Genomic DNA, 21549 nt, shown 5'->3' on the forward strand with positions numbered 1-21549 from the left:
CCATCACAATGCCTGTGGTCACACCTCACTGGGCAAATTGTTCAGCGGAGATGACCCGCAGCCACGGACAAACACACATGCTTAAAAATGACAGACACAGCCTTTAACATGAATGCGCACACACGGGCAAAAAGCTGCTGGTATCCAGTTGCAGCAGTTTTTAAGGCCAGAACTAATATCACTGATGGTGCTGATGAGGATGTTTTTTTCACAATCACAAGCACACAGACTCAAAGCACGTGTTCAGATTATGTTAAGTTCTTAGTGTCCTCAAGCTGTCCTCCAGTAAAACCCAAATGTGATCTGACGTCCTTGTAACTAAGGTGTGAGGAGGTTTAAGGTGTGAGCGGGATTACAGCAGTCTCCTTTGTAACAGCTTGACCCATTCATCCACTTTGACCTCCTCCTCCTCCTCTTTTGCTCTCTATTGACACTTTAATGTCAACGTGTGTATTTAATGATATTTTAGTATTATATCATTTCTTGGCAGGATAAACTAACTGGTTACACAATCACACTGCTTTAACAAAATACAACTTGTGCAGAAACACGAGAAAGGCGGATACAAATTGTAAACAAGTCGAACAGTTTACCACATTTTCCTCAAACGTTTTTGAAGTTGCCACTATTTTCTACCCGACATTTGTGAGCTGTAAATGCCAGCAGAACTCTCACATCTGTTCGTTTCCCTGCCTTTTTTCTCCCCCAGCATTGCCACATTTCCAGCCACATACCTCAGCAATTGATTTGGCTTGTAATCACATGTTTAGGTCCAAAGACTCTTTTAATATATGCACTTTGAAAGATTCTGTTTGTGTTAACTAAAAGAGTAAAACAGATGTTTACTGTTTTAATTAAATTTTGTTGCAGGTCTTTTTGGGAGTGCATGCTGTCATTGGACATCAGTCCTAAAGTACATCATTGTCTCATATTGATGCAACGCCCACAATTTGTAGACTGCCAAAAACAGATGTGTAGTGTTAGTGATATAAGTCAAGCTTAGCTCTCAGTCAGATTCTACACATCCTTTCAAAAATCTCAGATAGGGTCTGCTATTTTAGTTAGCTTTAGCATACCTACAATTGGTGCTAGCTCTACAAGCCCCTTTGCAAGCTACCTGCCTAGAGAGCACTAACCTGTGTTTTATGCTGTGTCCATTTTAATCAGTGTAGGGCTTCAGCACCCTCAGGTGATTTGACATTCAACTGATGAAGCTTTTATAAAAAGCTTAAGTGTGTGCAGTAGCTCCCTCGTAGCTCAGTCTTGGTTCATGCATCCTTACAAAAGTGTCTCAAGCTCTGCCTACCTGGTCCAAAAATTAAAGCTTACCACCTTACAAGCCGGGCAAGAATACCGACAGAACAGCTCTTTAAACTTTAAAAAATTCCCATTCATACTCTGAGCAAGAACTAACATATCGATTGAGAATAACTAACACGGCAAACCTGGCTACTTGAAACCTATAAAACAGCTAATTAATTGCAGGCATTGCAGTAAATTTCTTTTTGTGGTTTTGTGTGTCTTTATCCATCTACAACTTCTTTAAAGTAAATAATAAGTGCAAATTTATGCTCTATGTATGAGTGTGGTAGGCTGGAAAAGAGTAGGGTGGTCCCAAAAACTCTGAATCACTAAATCTAAATTATATCAGCAATTCTGCATTAAAATCTAAGTTTTTATATATAATTTCTATCAATAACCATCACTTACATAAGGTAAGGGACAGCAGCCCTTTATTTTGTTTTGTTTTTTCAATTTTTGCATGCTTGCACTTTATTTAGTCCTCTGCTAATTGTCTGTTACATGTTATATGTAGCACCATGGTCTTGGAGGAATGTTGTCTCGCTTCATTGTGTACTGTACCACTACATATGGTTGAAATGACAATAAAGGCACTTGACTTGACGACTTGACTAGATTTGACCTTTAAGCAGTGTTGGGTAAGTTACTTTAAAATAGTAACTTAGTTACATTACTAGTTACTTCAAGTTACTCGTTACTTTCAAAGTAACTAGTTACTAGGGAAAGTAACTTTGGTTTTACTCAGAATTCTCTTGTTAATGTGTTTCTTCCATAACGTTGCCAGTCTTCTAGCTTGCTTACTTGCCACAGTGCACTGTGCCACCTACCAATAGAAAGGAAAAGATAATGTGCATATTTCCACGAGAGAAATCCCACACCTGGACCGTCGTTGACTGTTGCCATGATTCTAGCCTACGTCACAGAGTCATGTGCGCCTTTTACATCCAACACAAAAACTGCAGTCGTGGTGCTTTCGATTGTACTCAGAACTCTGAAATTCTGCCTTCTGAATAGGAAGATGTAGGCAACACCAGACTGCAGATGAGCTGCATACAGGGCTGGACTGGGACAGAAAATTGGCCCGGGTATTTTGACTAGAGACTGGCCCACCATTATAGGAAAAATCTTAAAGCCTTTGAATGAAAACACTGTTGTGACAGTGATGTACACTGTTTTGATGGTATATATGCATCAATCTATCAATCGTTTGTTGTAAGATTCAGATAATTATTTTTTAAAAGCTAGACATTTTAAATGATAATAAGAAAGAAAAGTATTTCCTTGTGCCCACCTCTCCCTGTTAATGCCCTACATGCCCCCCTGGCAACACTTTGCTAGATCCGCACCTGCACAGTTACCAGCTGTCAGCTACCTAAAAAAGGATCCTGGGGTTATTTGTCTCTCAGAAACAGTTCATAACTTCCCTTCAACTCATTCATGTCACCAAAAAGGTAAACCTGTTTCTCCATCACAGCTCTGATGATCCAGTAAGGACATCTCCTGGTTTCATCTTCATGTTTCCCTCTCACCAGATAACCAAACCGACATCATGACCAGCAGCTTTTTTGAACTGTGGCTCCAGCAAACATCAGCTGATACTAGAAATTAATATTAAATAAATTCTAACAACAGCTGATCAAGCTTAAACGTGCTGCTGTTGTTTACCGCGACATCCGCTGGTTTCCTCTTTCGGTGCAAAGTGAGCGATAAACAAACAAGAGAGCCGATCAGCTGATCATTGATCAGTTTTCATGATTGAAGTAGAAACAGGAGAGGGAGGTGGGAGAATGAGAGAAGAAGAGGCAGCTGTGCAGCAAAGACACAGAATAACTCCAGCTTTGTGCCTTTTTCATTGTAGCTGAATTACGGGACAAACTGTTCCTTTTCACCTCAATAATAAGAAACGCGTAATATTTTCTCTGAATACCAGGCGGGACGGTTGGCAACTCTAATAACTTATGAACAAAATAAAGTTCAACATCATTAACTTCATAGCACCACCCAGCTGCATAGAAACTCCGTCATGCTAGCTAGCACGCAGTACGGAAAAAGTCAGAATAACGAAAATAAACTCCACCTAAACTTGGTTCATATCTGACCCAGAGAGACTGCAGGTCATAACTTCTTACCTGAAGTTACTTGGACCGGCGGCCGCCTCGGGTCTCTTTTCCTTCTGCCTCCCTTTTCCTTCATCCACCTGCTGGCCTCCACCACTTGCTAATGTTACTGAATCTTTGGAAGCTCCGCGATAGCCACCACACGAAGTAACGAGTAACGACCCTATCTAAATCCCAGTAACGAGTAACGCGTTCCTGATTTTGGCATAATAACTAGTTACCGTGCTCGTTACCACAATAATAACGTAGTTACTGTAACGCGTTACTTAATAACGCGTTAGTCCCAACACTGCCTTTAAGCCAGTTTAGCACATCATTTTGTGAAATGGTTCCACTTTTTTTTAAATCTCCATTGACATCTATGGTGTCCAAAGAGAGGATGCTACTCTTGTGCATTACCTTTGGTACAGCATTCCCCAGATCTTTGCCTCAGTGATCCCCAGGAAGTACCTAAAAATAGGAACAATCTGCCCAGTCCCAGAGCTAGGAAACATAATTTCCTGAACGGTTTCTGAGTAGACCTGCCTGAGATGAAGCCCCATCCCCAGTGTCACCCACCAGCATTGGCAAGAAAGCCTTAATAGCATATCTGACCTTGGCTCTCCTTGCTATTTTTAACCACCTTCACTTTACCCTGGTTTGATCAAAGACCAGTTTCCTTACAAGTACTTACTCTACTTAGAATTGCATTGTTCTATTTTTATATCAAATATCTTTTTCTGTACTCTGTTGTTCTGACCTCCTGACCATATACTTTTAGCCTACTGTACTGTGTGTATAATGAACTGACAAAGCAAATGCATCTTCCATGCTAAACCGGACTGAAGAAGAAGAAGCACACTGTATACTGAGTACTAATACACACTTTTGAGAAGGGTTCATGTCATACAATCTAATCATTTTGTAAACACTGTAGATGCTAGTGCTATGTAGTGTGCAGTTTAAGGTTTTGCTTCACAGAAATTGTCTGACATTTCTGTTGGACCTTTAAAAGTTGAGGTCAGCACGTTTGAAGTGAATAAGAAGCCAAAATGTTGAATGCATAAGTCCGATCTCTCCTTTAAGTTGATTTTTATACTCCGTCTGGGGCAACTTTAAAAAAGCTTGTATGTGCATTCTAACACATAGTTTTTCTTTTTTCAGCCTTTATTCATTCACATTTTTGTGTTGTTGTGTTATCTCCTTTAAATTCTCTTACATCATGCAAATAAACAGCTTTGAGCTCAAAGCAAGACAATAATAACAAAAAACAAACAAACAAAAAAAAAGAAACTCATTGCAATCAAGGTTTGCAGAAACCATCCTATTTTGGCAAACTGTCCAACAGTTTATGCACATTTCTGCTGTCACACAATAATTCCAACATAAATTTAAGTATGCAGGACGGTTTGCCACTTAACTTTACCCATCAGAGTATACTTCTAGCTCATATTAATGAAGGCAGGATGGTTTTCCACTTAGTTTTACCCCTCAAAGTATACTTGGAGCTCATACTCACAAAGATAGGACGGTTTGCCACCTAATTTTGTGTTGTGCGCATACACAGCACATGCGCAGAAACAACTGGTAGGATGGTTTGTGAGGTAGGATCACATTAAACCTCGAAGCAGATGAATTACATCAGCAGAAGACCACACCTGCACCAGTCCTGTCAGCGAAGAACAGTAAGTTGTGTAGCAATGGTTTAAATTGGTTGTGGTAATGTAAGGGCAGGGAGAATATTTTCTTGGCTCACTTTGGGCCCCTTAGAAACAACCGAGCATTATTTAAATGACACAGTCTGCCACAGCCTCCCAGACACTGTTCAGAGAGGTGTACTGTTTTCCCTCCTTGTAAATCTCACATTTGATGATGGACCACAGGTTCTCAATGGGGTTCAGATCAGGTGAACAAGGTGGCCATGTCATTAGTTTTTCTTCTCTTATACCCTTTCTTGCCAGCCACGCTGTGGAGTACTTGGACGCGTGTGATGGAGCATTGTCCTGCATGAAAATCATGTTTTTCTTGAAGGATGCAGACTTCTTCCTGTACCACTGCTTGAAGAAGGTGTCTTCCAGAAACTGGCAGTAGGACTGGGAGTTGAGCTTGACTCCATCCTCAACCCGAAAAGGCCCCACAAGCTCATCTTTGATGATACCAGCCCAAACCAGTACTCCACCTCCACCTTGCTGGCGTCTGAGTCGGACTGGAGCTCTCTGCCCTTTACCAATCCAGCCACGGGCCCATCCATCTGGCCCATCAAGACTCACTCTCATTTCATCAGTCCATAAAACCTTAGAAAAATCAGTCTTGAGATATTTCTTGGCCCAGTCTTGACGTTTCAGCTTGTGCGTCTTGTTCAGTGGTGGTCGTCTTTCAGCCTTTCTTACCTTGGCCATGTCTCTGAGTATTGCACACCTTGTGCTTTTGGGCACTCCAGTGATGTTGCAGCTCTGAAATATGGCCAAACTGGTGGCAAGTTGCATCTTGGCAGCTGCACGCTTGACTTTTCTCAGTTCATGGGCAGTTATTTTGCGCCTTGGTTTTTCCACACGCTTCTTGCGACCCTGTTGACTATTTTGAATGAAACACTTGATTGTTCGATGATCACGCTTCAGAAGCTTTGCAATTTTAAGACTGCTGCATCCCCCTGCAAGATATTTCACTATTTTTGACTTTTCTGAGCCTGTCAAGTCCTTCTTTTGACCCATTTTGCCAAAGGAAAGGACGTTGCCTAATAATTATGCACACCTGATATAGGGTGTTGATGTCATTAGACCACACCCCTTCTCATTACAGAGATGCACATCACCTAATATGCTTAATTGGTAGTAGGCTTTCGAGCCTATACAGCTTGGAGTAAGACAACATGCATGAAGAGGATGATGTGGACAAAATACTCATTTGCCTAATAATTCTGCACTCCCTGTATATATGACAAAGAATTATAGCAAGCAAAGGCAAAAGGAGGTCCAACACAAAATTAATATGACCGTAAACCATATTTTGTATAAGACGTGAAGATGTTTCTCTGGCTGCCTGGAAATTTTAAGAGGAATTCTTAACCATACTCTACAATTTTGCTTCTAGTTAACTGTAATCAGAAAATTTGTTGTTAAAAGAAATTAATAACAACCCTAACCCCTAATGATAGTGACCTTTAGTGTGTTAAAGGGACTGGTTTGTCTCTTTCCAAGCCTAGCTTGTGTCTTAAAAACACCCTATAATTCAGCGTGTTATGCATGTAACTGCAAACCGAGGTCCTCTCCTTGACCAGTCTGCTGGCTCCAGCAGACGGAAAGTGCCAGACAATAGCTATTTGTGAGAGTCAAAGAAAGTTTCTTTGTCTCGTAAAAAAAGAAAACAATTGACACTCTGAGTAGTTTAGAGGCTCTGCCATCTGCACGGACCCAGCCCAGGTTCCTCGGTGTGTTTACACGCCAAGATCAAGATCTTAAAGCTCCCTAAACTTTTAGTCACATAAACAATTACTAAATTTAGATTTTTGAACTTGTGCTTATTTTGCTAAAAGAATGTTTTATGTGTATTTTGTTAGCTTGTTTTTACCCCGTCTTTGATAATAATGCTTCACATTTTTCTTACTGTGATCTGCAATTCGCTGAAATAAAAAAAAAGAGACAATGTGGGGAACAGCGGGAGTCTTGATGAAGTACAACTTTTGAAATAATCCATAAAGACAATCTGACTGAGGGAAAAGTCCAATATAAAGATGCCCAATATGCAATACAACCTATAATCAAGCTCTCTGTGTGGGTGTGGGTGTGTGTACAATCCTCATGTGTGTTCTTATGATGTTCACAGTTTTTGCTCCAGATTTGATATGGCTGATTAGAGCTGTTAGATGAGCATCGGAGATGACCTTGGCGGACAAATCAACACTCTTTGCTACAAGCCTGTGGGGTAAATAATGTGTTATCTTCACATTCAATGGAGCGCTCACAGAGTTATAATGTATGCCCTTGGCAAAGCATTTGGGACAATCAGAAGAACATCAACAATTTAAAGATCGCTTAAAGTGAAGCAAATGAAAAACGTAATTATTGTAAACAAATTGGTTGGGACAGACTAGTTAGCAATCAATTTGTGCCAGTGTGATACCTCAATCACATAGATATCTGCAAAAGACTAATGTAGTCGAAGGATTGGAGGTGAAACCAGTGTAATCAGGTTGACTGGATAGAAGTTTGAAAATACCCCAAGTGCTCATTGCATATATTGCTAAAATCATTATTTTCTTTCTTTTTATTAAAGCCGGTGGCAGCGGGCACGCTCCATTTTGCGTTACTATTTTTAAATCCCGGTAGCACTGCAACCACATAAGCTAGCGCAATAATTTGTTTTGCATATGAAACCGGAGGAGTTGTACTTACATCTTATGCCATCAGTTTGTCCTAGGTCACGGTTTCCTTCCACATATAGCTTTGCAAAAACTGCATAAAATGCACTTGAAGCAACAAAAAAAATAATATTCCAGAAACACGCTTTACCGATCTGAGCAGCTGTTTGTAACACTTCCTACGTTCATCAGCACGAACTATCGCATGTCCGCCATGACCTGCCCGAAACCGGAAGTGACGTCAATTTGCGGAAATGTAGTTTTTTACCATCAGGGCCTTTTGAGCCCTGATGGCCTTTTGAGTTTTTAAGTTATGTTTGACTTTATGACTTTCTGTGTCGTTTCTGGGATGCTTAGGACTCATATTGCACTGCTGGAAATAGTTTATTTTGATGCATATGCTGTTTTCTTTGCAAATTTGCATTATAATATTTATTTTTCGTTTTTCCTGCAGTATATAAAAATTGGTGTATTTCAAAAATAAAACTATGAAGACACTTAAAATAAATTTCCTGTGGTGGGAAACTATTTTGTGCAACTTTTTTGTATTTACAGTTTTGAGGGTTAAGCCTCTTAAATTCCTCTAACTAGAAATATATGTTTAAAAAAACAAAAACTATTTTCAATTGTTTTGTAGTTTATTGCACTTTTTTGCAATTTATGTAATTATTATGCACTTAATGCATACATATTATTAGAATTTGGACTATAATGGTTGTATTGATGTATATCAACTTGAAATGCTCCCAAAAATGGCACAACAACATGTAAAAATATAATATAAGCTCTGGCGGACTTGGTTCTATGGTAGGTCTTAAAGGGTTGATAAATGTTTAGTTTGTAACAAGTAAAATAGATAATAATGCAGGCTATGTGTTACTGATTTGTCAGTCAGATTCAGCCTTGCTTGCTCTCTGCATGGTTACAGTTTTCCCATTAAGCAGGGTATGTTTCATTTTTACCAGCCAAAACTTGAATCCCTACTAACGCGACAGCTAGCTAAGCTATCTAGCTTGTGTTAGCATTAGCTAATCAGGTCTACTCTTTCATGCACCATCTGGTTTCAAAAGTGCAAGATGGAAGCAACCAAAGATGCTTACTGTATACTTGAAAACAGTAGTCGCTGTTATCATAGTTCTTTATATACAGTCTGTATTCAGGCTGTTTCCAGAACTTTTAATTCTCCCATTTTAGTGTCATTATCAACCAGACTACTTTTCCTCCTGGAGCCATATAGCTCCATGCGCCATCTGTTCACAACTTTTAATCTTTTGGAATTCATATGCAGTTGCACCCATTCCAGAATTCAATTTACATTTAATGACAACTGATTTTATGGACACTTGAAGGCACTGCAACAAAGCAAATGTTAGCAAACACTTAACAACCTGTCTGAAGATAAACAGAGTATGTTTTTAAAGTGGTGAAGTAATATAAAGTATAAGCAAACACAAACTGTTTCGGTGCAGCTTGTCTCACAGTATGCCTGCTAGGCAAACGTACAATGGCTGAAAGACAGGACAGGAGGGGAAAGTGAGAGATTACTTTTCAAAGGTAATGGCTGCTGATAGGGGTCAAGTTTAGCTTCATGTAACTCACTATCATTAGCAACTGCCTCACACTAGGTATTAGGTAGTATCAAGTATTTGGAAGATTTCCTGTTAAGGTTTTGACTTTATAGTTTTTCAGCAGATAAATTAACAATATAGTCTACAGATTTAAAAAAGAAAACACACACACACACACACACACACACACACAAGCAAAAACCTTTAAATGGATAATTTTTTTTTTTTTTTGCTGTACTCAGTGTTTGCTGGGTATCTGTAATCAGTGACTGTATGGTTGGAGATTTCACATGGTTTCCATACCAGTGAGGAAGACTGATCCCATCAAATGTCCTTGGTTCTTGGTATGTAATTGGTTAATAAGGACAGGTGTCTTACATCGTAACAGTAACCATAACATCCTTTGGGCATGGCGTGAATGCAAATCACAGTCTTCAAGAATCTTGAAAGCTGGAAAGGCCTGGGTGGGAGAGTGAGACTGATGGAAATTAAGGAATGGGAAATAAAGGTTCATATTGTTTAACACGGCTTTCTTGGCATAATTAATCATGGATTAAGTAACACAACTTGCACCACAAAAGTAGCAACAAATATGATCATTACACCAGTCCCCTCAGGCCTATCCGGTTGTTCAGTGATGACGCGACGACTCCTACTTCCGGGTCTAAAGTAGTCTGCGTTTAATATGGCTTTTGTGTTGTTAACATGTTTAATGTTATGTATTTTCTTCTGTTTGATCTCAAAAAGCTCCTAAAAAAGTCAGTGATCACTGACCTCCCTCGGCTTTTATTACCGCTAATCATTTATTTAAGCTCAGTTTTTAAAACCTTAGGATGTAACTACAGCCCAGCCCATGCAGCAGTATATGAATGACTAACCTCGTATTGTGGATGGATTATCTCAGTTGTTCTCCTGGCTGAAGTTTGGTCCTTTTACAGCATCCTGCCATGCGATTACATTTGTTTCTGACCACTGAGAACACTCACGTTAACTTTTATCGAGTGGAAAAAAAGTTAGCTTGTTTATATTATGCTAACACAGCTGTGTCGCTAGCGGTCACGTAGCACATCATTATATACCAGCTAGCCCAACTTCAGTAACCCTACAAACGTCACTGCTGTTTAGTTTTCTGTCTTCATTTATGCTGGAAGTGATAACAGAGATGTACGTTTTAATTTGTTTTCAAAACCCTGCAGTCAGGACATGCTATATTGTATTTAGATAGAAGCTAGCGAGCTAACTCCCTGCTAACTTCTAACTCCGTTAAATGTCATAAATTCCGTTTTCATGGATGCCTGGATGTTAAACTCAATTGTTACACCTGGTAGAGCAGAACGCTGATCATTTTATTAAAGATGAAAGACTTTAGACAGTTTTTCAACTCTCAATAATGCCATAGTGATCGTTTGATATATGGACCTGCAGCGGAGTTTAGACCCAGACACGGCTAGTGACGTCAGACTGAACAACCGGATAGAAAATTTTAGCATCTTTCAGCTCATTGGTTCTGTTGACCATAACTTTAATGTTTGTTTCACCCTTATTACTCATTGACTCATTACCTGCAGCGCGTGTGTGTGTGTGCGTGTGTGAAAAATACAGGTTTCCCTATAAGTATTCAGTTTGCTTAACTCTGCGTTGTTTTTCTATTATGATTGTTTAGCTTTGAATGATGTTGCCACATGTTCATACCTACTACGAGTAAAAGTGCTCCTGGGTTATCCTCAGATAACGCTTTGCATTAAAATCTGGACGTTCCACAAAGCCAAAAACAACCCATGACAGCGATGACTGAGTGAGGGGACTAAAAGGAAAGGGCTTGGAGAGAAAGCAGGAAGCTGAAACGGAATTTCCACACCCTGATGTGGGTGGACGCCTCCAACCCAAAGAATAGAGAGGGCACATTTTCCCCTCTCTTCACTCTCTTTCTTCCTCCCAACTTTCTGTCTTTGCTCGGACAATAGAGCCCATGGTGAAACAATTCAGAAAGGGAAGGCCAGGAATCTGTATGGCTGCAATAGGGGGTGGTCCTTGCAAACCTCTTTTTATGTGTAGGGAGAGTTTTGGGGAGGGGGGGGGGTGTCCTAAGAGGATGTCATTAGATGGGAATGAGAGGTGTAGGGTAGATGGAGGCCAGCTAGTGATGAGAATACCACAGACACATGGCCTGGGGGGTGAGGGTTATGTTTTTGTGGGACTCAAACATTTTTCTGCCTGACTGAGCCTGAAAGTGATCGTGCTGAGGCAGGAAAAGCAATGCAGCCTTTTTCTGCTGCACACAAGTTTTCACAAACAGAGCAGAAATTAAAACTGCATTAATCAATATTTTTATATTAACTATTGAGTGCGAGTCATTTGAAGTCAGTGCAGTTAATTGAGTAGAGAATTATAAGTCCAATCTGTTGTTCCTGACGACTCCTGAAGGTAATTTCTTTCTTATATACTGGAATTTAAATATATATTTCAGCTCATTGACCTTTGGGGCCTACAGCTTCACTGTTTTGGTTTCAACTCCAGTTACAGCAGGCAGCTTTCGTTTCAACAAACAAACTCTAATGAAACCACGTGCTGCAGGAATAAAGAGTCTATTGGGAAAATTAGGGACTAGCTTCTGATCACAGGCATATATTTAGCAAAATGAAACTAATGTTGCTCCATGTTTGCCTTCTGTATAAGCAGACAACTGTTTGCTTACTTGTTTGCCAAAAACAAGAGAGCAGTCTGTAAAAGTGAACAAAAATCTTATGTATTATATTATTATTTTGCCATCAGATGAGAAACTCAGGTATTTAGTTGAGTGTGTTTATATTTTTGATATTGAATAGATTTCTGGTGTTTCTGCCATTCTGGAAGTTATTCCAGTCATTGAGGATGAATGAATTTGTTTTCTATTTACATGGACTATATTTACCACCCTGCACTGACTGGTTACAGTTATGTTAAGGCAACATTTTCTCACATTGTTTGTTACATGCCATTCATAGCCAGTTAGCTCAAAGGGACAATAATGATCGGAATATTGGAGTAATCCACAAGTAAACACACCCAAACCAGGGTTTCAAACATAAGCAGATATCCTGGAAAATTTTAAGGTGTTGTAGCGGTGTGTGTGTGTGTGTGACATTTTAAAATTACCTACATATAAAGCACTGTCAGAGGACAGCCATGGCTCACTTTCTCTGGAATCCCCATTGAGACGATCTCAAATGTAAACTTAAAGTTAAGAACATAGACTCAGATTCTTGAACTCTACATAATTTTGAATTCAGGTATTTATGCCTGAGTTTGGTATATCTGTTATATTTTGTGTAGATAAAACATATTTAATACTGTCTTACTGTGCAGGATGTAACAATTTTAATCTGGAAGCTTCTTAAAGGATGAATTACATCAACATGTTGCTGGCATAGCTTTCTAGATTCTGGAATTCCCCACTGTCTAAAATAACTCTACAAAATTAGATTTTGCTGTAAGAACAATTTGTTGTAAAGAAAGGCAAAGACGACAACACATAATAAACATATATAGCAGGTTATTCTGAGAGACATGGAGGAAGAGGATGGAAATGCAGGGCACACAGAGAACAGAGTTAAAGTTTAACGTCGAAATAATTATAATTAAAAAAACAAAAACAAAAAGCAGGCAAAGGTTATACATGGGGAATCATATAATGTAGCAAACAATCAAAATGATGAGCAGGCAAAAGCTAAAGTCCCTGACATAGTCCAGAGTTCACACTCAAACACAAATTAACACACGGGAGGGGACTTTCCACAGTAAACAAATTAAAACTGGGAGTACATTTATTCCCAAGTGAGCAATCAGCTGATAGGGAACAGGTGAGGGAGACTAAACTCAGGTGACAGGTATTGAGGACAAACGATCAGAAAAGGGGGAAAGAACAACAAATACAGGAAGCAAAACTGGCAAGCGTGTAAATGGACTAAGAATTGCAAAATTAAACAGGGAAATCCCGAACAGGAAACTAACACCATGACACACACATACAACTAACTGTGCACAACATGAAGCTACCGGGAATATTTAATATACTATAATACAACCTTTTTGCCGTGTCAGTGCCACCCACTGCATCAGCACAAAGTTGTTTCTCTGAAATCTATGTGGCTCTCTGGCTCCATCTCGTGGCCCATCAGACGTTTTGGAGTTAACTGGTTGGTATGTCAGAACAAATAACCTTGTGGATTTCTGTGCTTCCCTATTTAGCCACATGAAGCCTGTCGGGTCAGTGTGACCAGGGCATGCGTTATCGCCACGGGATCCAGGTGCACTGAGCCCTTGACGCTATAAATACCTTCGTGTTCCGATGTTAAAGGGTCAAACAAGAATTTTTATTGAACACCTCGTCTTATATTATTCATCACTAATAGTTGTTGCTTTCACATTGTGTCTTAGGCGATCTTTTATGCCCTTTGTTTCCGCTCGTTTGATGGGACCGAGCAGACGTACTGCAGCACGCGGACAAGAAACCGCTCACGGAGGACTGCGGGAGTTAAAGGGGCGGCAAGAGCCGGTGGAAGAGAGGCGGACTCTTGACTGTCAGTCAAACATCCGGGGTTATCCGTTGCTAACGCCTTAGCAGATCTAAACGACTCTCAGAAGTAATTTTTTTCAGAATACCAGGAGGAGACGGACACACCTAAGTCTCTCAGAATGGGAAACCTGCTGTTCTCCACAGGGTAAAATATAAATATATACATATGTGTCTATCTATATATATGTAGACAGATACATCATGTTGTTTTGGCATTACTTGTGCATGCCCTGCTTACTGCTCTTTGCACGAATATCCACTGAAACAAAGGTAGACAAAAGATGTGGCGTGACCCAGTAATGCTCTGAAATTATCCCCCAGGATTCACTTCACTCAGTGCACGCGTTGGTAAAAGCAGCAGAGGTATAAAGCAAGCTGTAATGCTATGTGTGGATCATTTTCCTAAAGTCTGTTAATCACATGTTCAAACAATACGGTAATCAGTGGATCGGCGTGGAGCTTTAGGTGTGCGTCAAGAACGCAGTAAAAAATATTAACAACCAAGGTCACGCATTCGTTTTGCCAGCGTGTCGCTATAGAGCACCACCAGTAAAGAGCCAAGAAAGATGGTGCAAAATTGACTTAAACTACGGTTTATAAAAGTCTAAGGTGTTAAAAAAGTACAATTACAAGGAGGTGACACAATAAAGCCAAATATATAGCTAAATGCCATGCGTGAAGTTTTTGTGATCACGGAAATGGATCCATCGATGAAATGAAGGGGTGAATGTGTCACTTTAATCAGGTGTTTTCTGTGTAGGTCAAATTAACAACCTGGTAAAGTTACACTCATTCAGGTGAGGCAAGAAGATGGTTTACAGCTGACTTTTCCTTTCCGTCATCCATAGTAGCGAACAACCTCCAATTAGTTATTTGATTTCTTGTATTATTTCCTTTAAAACGACATAATTTTACACATAAAATGGGCCAGACTCAAATAGGAAGTGCACACTGACATGCAAAAACCTTGGCCTGCTATGCATCTCAGTTGCATGTAGTCCACTAATGATGATTACATGGCTTCAACATCATCATCTAGAAATAAAACTTAACACAGTAAACATGTTTCCAATATAAATTAAGTCTTTTAAAAACGCATGTAAATAAACAGTCTGTTGAGTCTAATGCATGGAAAATTGATCATGTGAACCACTGCACTCACAGGCTATGTAAAAATAATGTCATTAAAATGGAAATGATGGCATTAAATAAGGTAAAATGATTTTACATTGAAGTTAAACAAATGGCCATCTGGCACAATAAATAAACTTCCTTCCTTTAAAACCATACTGATGACTTTATTATAGTCATTTTGTTTGTCCATAATTTCAGTCCTACGATGGGAATTAAAGTTAATTTAACCTCAAAGAATTCTCCATGAATTACTGTTTGTGGTGACAGTCACAACAGATAATGACAATAATCAGTCTTTGAGTTCTCTGGGTCCTCTGAGGATATGTTTGCAAATCCTTAGCCAAGTGAATGTTATAGTCTGTTGTTCTGTGATGTTTCTCTGGTGAACTGTGGAAAGTATTCATGTTTCAATCTGGCCTCTTTTTCAGCCTCATAAGGACTGATGCAACCAAGTCGGATAAAGTTAACAGACGACATTTAATAGCCAAAACGATCTGCAATGGCATAACCTATTATTACACTCCACTCACTGGTACAGGTTGCGAAACAGAATGTCTTGCCAAAAATTTTCAAGATTCTGCAGCTCTTTGCCCCACGTTCCCTGTTTCACCATCTGCAGAAGCCTCCTCTACACTCCTCTCAGATTCACCGTCAAACACATCTGTCTCCTACCAAAAACAATCATATTCTTCGTCCACTTCTCGTCCACTTCTGGTTTTCTTCTCCTGGCTTGGAGCCCAACCAGGGGGAATAGCTAAGTACCGGGACCTTTATCTGGACCGTGGCATTTCATGGGCAGTTATTTTGCGCCTTGGTTTTTCCACATGCTTCTTGTGACCCTGTTGACTATTTTGAATGAAACACTTGATTGTTCGATGATCACGCTTCAGAAGCTTTGCAATTTTAAGACTGCTGCATCCCCCTGCAAGATATTTCACTATTTTTGACTTTTCTGAGCCTGTCAAGTCCTTCTTTTGACCCATTTTGCCAAAGGAAAGGACGTTGCCTAATAATTATGCACACCTGATATAGGGTGTTGATGTCATTAGACCACACCCCTTCTCATTACAGAGATGCACATCACCTAATATGCTTAATTGGTAGTAGGCTTTCGAGCCTATACAGCTTGGAGTAAGACAACATGCATGAAGAGGATGATGTGGACAAAATACTCATTTGCCTAATAATTCTGCACTCCCTGTATATATGACAAAGAATTATAGCAAGCAAAGGCAAAAGGAGGTCCAACACAAAATTAATATGACCGTAAACCATATTTTGTATAAGACGTGAAGATGTTTCTCTGGCTGCCTGGAAATTTTAAGAGGAATTCTTAACCATACTCTACAATTTTGCTTCTAGTTAACTGTAATCAGAAAATTTGTTGTTAAAAGAAATTAATAACAATAAAAATTGTGTAAGCTCAGATTATTTATTCCTACTTTGTCCATTGTTGTTACATCTTTAAGCGTCTGTCAGTATCCTGTTGTGATACCGAAATACTCTTCCTTTTCCAATTTAAGATAACCTCTCAGCATCATGTACTTTTACACATATTCCTGTGCTAATGATAGTGACCTTTAGTGTGTTAAAGGGACTGGTTTGTCTCTTTCCAAGCCTAGCTTGTGTCTTAAAAACACCCTATAATTCAGCGTGTTATGCATGTAACTGCAAACCGAGGTCCTCTCCTTGACCAGTCTGCTGGCTCCAGCAGACGGAAAGTGCCAGACAATAGCTATTTGTGAGAGTCAAAGAAAGTTTCTTTGTCTCGTAAAAAAAGAAAACAATTGACACTCTGAGTAGTTTAGAGGCTCTGCCATCTGCACGGACCCAGCCCAGGTTCCTCGGTGTGTTTACACGCCAAGATCAAGATCTTAAAGCTCCCTAAACTTTTAGTCACATAAACAATTACTAAATTTAGATTTTTGAACTTGTGCTTATTTTGCTAAAAGAATGTTTTATGTGTATTTTGTTAGCTTGTTTTTACCCCGTCTTTGATAATAATGCTTCACATTTTTCTTACTGTGATCTGCAATTCGCTGAAATAAAAAAAAAGAGACAATGTGGGGAACAGCGGGAGTCTTGATGAAGTACAACTTTTGAAATAATCCATAAAGACAATCTGACTGAGGGAAAAGTCCAATATAAAGATGCCCAATATGCAATACAACCTATAATCAAGCTCTCTGTGTGGGTGTGGGTGTGTGTACAATCCTCATGTGTGTTCTTATGATGTTCACAGTTTTTGCTCCAGATTTGATATGGCTGATTAGAGCTGTTAGATGAGCATCGGAGATGACCTTGGCGGACAAATCAACACTCTTTGCTACAAGCCTGTGGGGTAAATAATGTGTTATCTTCACATTCAATGGAGCGCTCACAGAGTTATAATGTATGCCCTTGGCAAAGCATTTGGGACAATCAGAAGAACATCAACAATTTAAAGATCGCTTAAAGTGAAGCAAATGAAAAACGTAATTATTGTAAACAAATTGGTTGGGACAGACTAGTTAGCAATCAATTTGTGCCAGTGTGATACCTCAATCACATAGATATCTGCAAAAGACTAATGTAGTCGAAGGATTGGAGGTGAAACCAGTGTAATCAGGTTGACTGGATAGAAGTTTGAAAATACCCCAAGTGCTCATTGCATATATTGCTAAAATCATTATTTTCTTTCTTTTTATTAAAGCCGGTGGCAGCGGGCACGCTCCATTTTGCGTTACTATTTTTAAATCCCGGTAGCACTGCAACCACATAAGCTAGCGCAATAATTTGTTTTGCATATGAAACCGGAGGAGTTGTACTTACATCTTATGCCATCAGTTTGTCCTAGGTCACGGTTTCCTTCCACATATAGCTTTGCAAAAACTGCATAAAATGCACTTGAAGCAACAAAAAAAATAATATTCCAGAAACACGCTTTACCGATCTGAGCAGCTGTTTGTAACACTTCCTACGTCCATCAGCACGAACTATCGCATGTCCGCCATGACCTGCCCGAAACCGGAAGTGACGTCAATTTGCGGAAATGTAGTTTTTTACCATCAGGGCCTTTTGAGCCCTGATGGCCTTTTGAGTTTTTAAGTTATGTTTGACTTTATGACTTTCTGTGTCGTTTCTGGGATGCTTAGGACTCATATTGCACTGCTGGAAATAGTTTATTTTGATGCATATGCTGTTTTCTTTGCAAATTTGCATTATAATATTTATTTTTCGTTTTTCCTGCAGTATATAAAAATTGGTGTATTTCAAAAATAAAACTATGAAGACACTTAAAATAAATTTCCTGTGGTGGGAAACTATTTTGTGCAACTTTTTTGTATTTACAGTTTTGAGGGTTAAGCCTCTTAAATTCCTCTAACTAGAAATATATGTTTAAAAAAACAAAAACTATTTTCAATTGTTTTGTAGTTTATTGCACTTTTTTGCAATTTATGTAATTATTATGCACTTAATGCATACATATTATTAGAATTTGGACTATAATGGTTGTATTGATGTATATCAACTTGAAATGCTCCCAAAAATGGCACAACAACATGTAAAAATATAATATAAGCTCTGGCGGACTTGGTTCTATGGTAGGTCTTAAAGGGTTGATAAATGTTTAGTTTGTAACAAGTAAAATAGATAATAATGCAGGCTATGTGTTACTGATTTGTCAGTCAGATTCAGCCTTGCTTGCTCTCTGCATGGTTACAGTTTTCCCATTAAGCAGGGTATGTTTCATTTTTACCAGCCAAAACTTGAATCCCTACTAACGCGACAGCTAGCTAAGCTATCTAGCTTGTGTTAGCATTAGCTAATCAGGTCTACTCTTTCATGCACCATCTGGTTTCAAAAGTGCAAGATGGAAGCAACCAAAGATGCTTACTGTATACTTGAAAACAGTAGTCGCTGTTATCATAGTTCTTTATATACAGTCTGTATTCAGGCTGTTTCCAGAACTTTTAATTCTCCCATTTTAGTGTCATTATCAACCAGACTACTTTTCCTCCTGGAGCCATATAGCTCCATGCGCCATCTGTTCACAACTTTTAATCTTTTGGAATTCATATGCAGTTGCACCCATTCCAGAATTCAATTTACATTTAATGACAACTGATTTTATGGACACTTGAAGGCACTGCAACAAAGCAAATGTTAGCAAACACTTAACAACCTGTCTGAAGATAAACAGAGTATGTTTTTAAAGTGGTGAAGTAATATAAAGTATAAGCAAACACAAACTGTTTCGGTGCAGCTTGTCTCACAGTATGCCTGCTAGGCAAACGTACAATGGCTGAAAGACAGGACAGGAGGGGAAAGTGAGAGATTACTTTTCAAAGGTAACGGCTGCTGATAGGGGTCAAGTTTAGCTTCATGTAACTCACTATCATTAGCAACTGCCTCACACTAGGTATTAGGTAGTATCAAGTATTTGGAAGATTTCCTGTTAATGTTTTGACTTTATAGTTTTTCAGCAGATAAATTAACAATATAGTCTACAGATTTAAAAAAGAAAACACACACACACACACACACAAGCAAAAACCTTTAAAGGGATAATTTTTTTTTTTTGCTGTACTCAGTGTTTGCTGGGTATCTGTAATCAGTGACTGTATGGTTGGAGATTTCACATGGTTTCCATACCAGTGAGGAAGACTGATCCCATCAAATGTCCTTGGTTCTTGGTATGTAATTGGTTAATAAGGACAGGTGTCTTACATCGTAACAGTAACCATAACATCCTTTGGGCATGGCGTGAATGCAAATCACAGTCTTCAAGAATCTTGAAAGCTGGAAAGGCCTGGGTGGGAGAGTGAGACTGATGGAAATTAAGGAATGGGAAATAAAGGTTCATATTGTTTAACACGGCTTTCTTGGCATAATTAATCATGGATTAAGTAACACAACTTGCACCACAAAAGTAGCAACAAATATGATCATTACACCAGTCCCCTCAGGCCTATAGAAAATTTTAGCATCTTTCAGCTCATTGGTTCTGTTGACCATAACTTTAATGTTTGTTTCACCCTTATTACTCATTGACTCATTACCTGCAGCGCGTGTGTGTGTGTGCGTGTGTGAAAAATACAGGTTTCCCTATAAGTATTCAGTTTGCTTAACTCTGCGTTGTTTTTCTATTGTGATTGTTTAGCTTTGAATGATGTTGCCACATGTTCATACCTACTACGAGTAAAAGTACTCCTGGGTTATCCTCAGATAACGCTTTGCATTAAAATCTGGACGTTCCACAAAGCCAAAAACAACCCATGACAGCGATGACTGAGTGAGGGGACTAAAAGGAAAGGGCTTGGAGAGAAAGCAGGAAGCTGAAACGGAATTTCCACACCCTGATGTGGGTGGACGCCTCCAACCCAAAGAATAGAGAGGGCACATTTTCCCCTCTCTTCACTCTCTTTCTTCCTCCCAACTTTCTGTCTTTGCTCGGACAATAGAGCCCATGGTGAAACAATTCAGAAAGGGAAGGCCAGGAATCTGTATGGCTGCAATAGGGGGTGGTCCTTGCAAACCTCTTTTTATGTGTAGGGAGAGTTTTGGGGAGGGGGGGGGTGTCCTAAGAGGATGTCATTAGATGGGAATGAGAGGTGTAGGGTAGATGGAGGCCAGCTAGTGATGAGAATACCACAGACACATGGCCTGGGGGGTGAGGGTTATGTTTTTGTGGGACTCAAACATTTTTCTGCCTGACTGAGCCTGAAAGTGATCGTGCTGAGGCAGGAAAAGCAATGCAGCCTTTTTCTGCTGCACACAAGTTTTCACAAACAGAGCAGAAATTAAAACTGCATTAATCAATATTTTTATATTAACTATTGAGTGCGAGTCATTTGAAGTCAGTGCAGTTAATTGAGTAGAGAATTATAAGTCCAATCTGTTGTTCCTGACGACTCCTGAAGGTAATTTCTTTCTTATATACTGGAATTTAAATATATATTTCAGCTCATTGACCTTTGGGGCCTACAGCTTCACTGTTTTGGTTTCAACTCCAGTTACAGCAGGCAGCTTTCGTTTCAACAAACAAACTCTAATGAAACCACGTGCTGCAGGAATAAAGAGTCTATTGGGAAAATTAGGGACTAGCTTCTGATCACAGGCATATATTTAGCAAAATGAAACTAATGTTGCTCCATGTTTGCCTTCTGTATAAGCAGACAACTGTTTGCTTACTTGTTTGCCAAAAACAAGAGAGCAGTCTGTAAAAGTGAACAAAAATCTTATGTATTATATTATTATTTTGCCATCAGATGAGAAACTCAGGTATTTAGTTGAGTGTGTTTATATTTTTGATATTGAATAGATTTCTGGTGTTTCTGCCATTCTGGAAGTTATTCCAGTCATTGAGGATGAATGAATTTGTTTTCTATTTACATGGACTATATTTACCACCCTGCACTGACTGGTTACAGTTATGTTAAGGCAACATTTTCTCACATTGTTTGTTACATGCCAATCATAGCCAGTTAGCTCAAAGGGACAATAATGATCGGAATATTGGAGTAATCCACAAGTAAACACACCCAAACCAGGGTT

At 39.2% G+C, this 21549-nt stretch overlaps 1 long non-coding RNA gene across 1 annotated transcript; it reads left to right on the plus strand.

Moving 5' to 3' along the window:
- The first annotated feature begins 13505 nt into the window (after positions 1-13505).
- LOC146555651 (uncharacterized) lies at positions 13506-17722 on the plus strand. The gene is made up of 3 exons (XR_014889191.1): positions 13506-13609; positions 13740-14023; positions 15441-17722. It is a non-coding gene; the product is annotated as an uncharacterized LOC146555651 (long non-coding RNA).
- Positions 17723-21549: the final 3827 nt, after the last annotated feature.

This window comes from Mchenga conophoros, linkage group LG17, assembly GCF_057382185.1.
Source record: "Mchenga conophoros isolate Kocher_MC1m ecotype Shallow Benthic linkage group LG17, M_conophoros_male_GT1.1, whole genome shotgun sequence".
Lineage (NCBI taxonomy): Eukaryota > Metazoa > Chordata > Actinopteri > Cichliformes > Cichlidae > Mchenga > Mchenga conophoros.